Here is a 2,501-nt window from a genome sequence, read left to right as displayed (position 1 = left end):
ATTCAACTTGACTAACACAAGCAAATGTGAGGCCACAAATATCCCCCATCTGCCGGGGACTTGTGTTGATGTTACACACAAGACGTTTAATGGCTAGCTTGTCCGTTGTCATCGAGGGCGATGGAGACGCCACTGATCCGCCATAACATGACTGAGTTCTGTCTAGACGAAACGTTTGCGCATCGCGCAGGGGAAGAGGTTTAGTTTTCTCGAAGTATACAGAAATTACCGAGGCCTTGTGAATGATCACTTTTGAAACAACGTCGCTGATTGCACAACTAAATCTGATTGCCTCCAATCACGAGTCTTGAACGCTCACACCATGAAAGGGCCGTATTAGAACAGAGGTTACGTAGGAAGATATGACAGGAGTAACCTCTGTGGGAAGAGAATGTTGCATTCTATGTCATATCAGTTTTCTGTGTATCTCATCTTCTGTGTTGTTTCTCTAAGATATAGTATATATTTTTAAAGACTTGATAACATGCCTTTATTGACACTTCTAAAGTTTTCTCTAATACTGTTTTGAAATTCTGTAATGATTATTTCTTGCTCAATGAGAGTTTTCTTTAAACCGCTCAATAAATCATTAATGTATCAGGTTTGGGAGCACATAATTCCTTGATAAATTTATATGTGTTTTTCTTTATATTTCAAGTGTAACATTTAATGTTTCGATTCACTTCAAGCATAGTTTAGGTCATAAGATTCCAATTCATTTAGCTTCTGGAATATTTATACAGTGTGGTAATTTCCTAAATCAGTTGAGGGGTCAAAAACTAAATTTCAAGCCCCATGTTACTTCTATTATCAAATTCTTGAAAACACATGGCGTCATCCTTTTGAAAATATGTGTACATTTGTAAGAGATAATCTCAAACCTTCAATAGATCTTCATTTCCCACCTTTGTCCTTTTTAACTGGATAATGCCAAGGATAAATAGACTTGACAGAATTTTTCTCATACAAATATCATTGAAATTCCATCCATATATATAATTACGAATACCAACAATGATACATAGAATTATAATAATAAGTATACCAATAAGACTTCCTTCACAAGGAATGTATAACAGTGTGGAACAATGCGAGAAATGGTAAATTACAGTATTTTTATCATTGCAGGCTGATATTACAGAACAGTTCAGTCAGTGGTCATTAATCTGGTAGAATTTAAATGAAATATTAACTTACCTATTTGTGTTAGCATTCAGGTGAAGATGGCCATTCTTCTTTTTCTTCTTCTTTGAAGTTCTTTCTATATCAGTGCCTGTACTCTGACAACTGTTCATGAAGGAAACATTGTACTATCTGATAAAGGTATTCTGAAACCTTTGGTTATAAACCCAGAGGTCAAATGTTCTTACACTCTTAATTAATTCCAACAACCCTCAACTAGTTACCAGTTAGTCACTGACACTGACACTGGGGATGGGTAGAGGCGGGAGGGGGGTCTTGGCATCTGAGGGAGGAAGTGGTGCAAACAGTTCACAGCCTAATTTGGTGGCATTTTACAGCAGCTGTGATTGGGTAATTGGGAATACACATTCATTTTTGACATGACAGTAACTGTGCAAGAATTAAGAGCCAACACAAATGTTGGTCCCATTTGGTGATCAGTTTGGTTTAGGTGTCTCATGCATATATAGGAGTTTAATTAGCTACTAAAGTCGTGTGTATGTGTGGAATTCTTTACATCACTTTAATACTTTGTTAATATAATCTTGAAATATAAATATTTAAGAGTGTTTTGCTACATAACATCAGAGACCATATAATATATTATATGGTCTCTGATAACATCAAGGTGAGATGAATATATTACATGTTACCTACTAGAATGTTAATACCGCCAACCATGCACAGTACATTTTTGGTATATAACAAAGCATATCTGTTACACCAAACACATGCACACCTTTTACATGTTACCTCCCCCAATAAAGAAGATGCTTTCCTTACACTTGAATGCTATGTTATGTAGATGTACTATAAAAACAGTCACATTTCATTGTTTTCAAATGAGTCCAGGTATACAATTATACAGTGTCATATCTGGGTTGTATTTCTCACTTTTGCTGCAAACATTGTTATATGTATTGCAGAAAACAAACTCCAGTATTTGTCAGATGATATTATGTACTATACTAGTATATCAAAGGTTGATTATAATCAATGAATTGCCATCATCTTTGGATATAAGTGTGTGTCTGTTTCTAGACTTGCTTGAACTGAATTGGTGAAAGTGGAATTGGTTAAAACTGTCTGTTAATGGCTGAATCAACTGAATAGAGACCAGCTTGAGTTAGCACTGACTGTGCAGACTTGCCATAAACATGTCACCAGATGCTTCCCTAATTGCTACTGAGTAGCTGTCTGTTCAGATCTGCTGCTGCTCACCAGATTGTTGAAACAAGAATTCCAAGGAGGAACTGACTCTATGAGGTGAGGTGAGGTGAAGTTGGGTTTTACGTCGTACTTGAGAATATTGTGCTCAT

The sequence above is a fragment of the Haliotis rubra genome, unplaced genomic scaffold, assembly GCF_003918875.1.
Source record: "Haliotis rubra isolate DU_JTF1 unplaced genomic scaffold, ASM391887v1 Scf2181, whole genome shotgun sequence".
Lineage (NCBI taxonomy): Eukaryota > Metazoa > Mollusca > Gastropoda > Lepetellida > Haliotidae > Haliotis > Haliotis rubra.
This window is presented reverse-complemented; position numbering follows the sequence as displayed.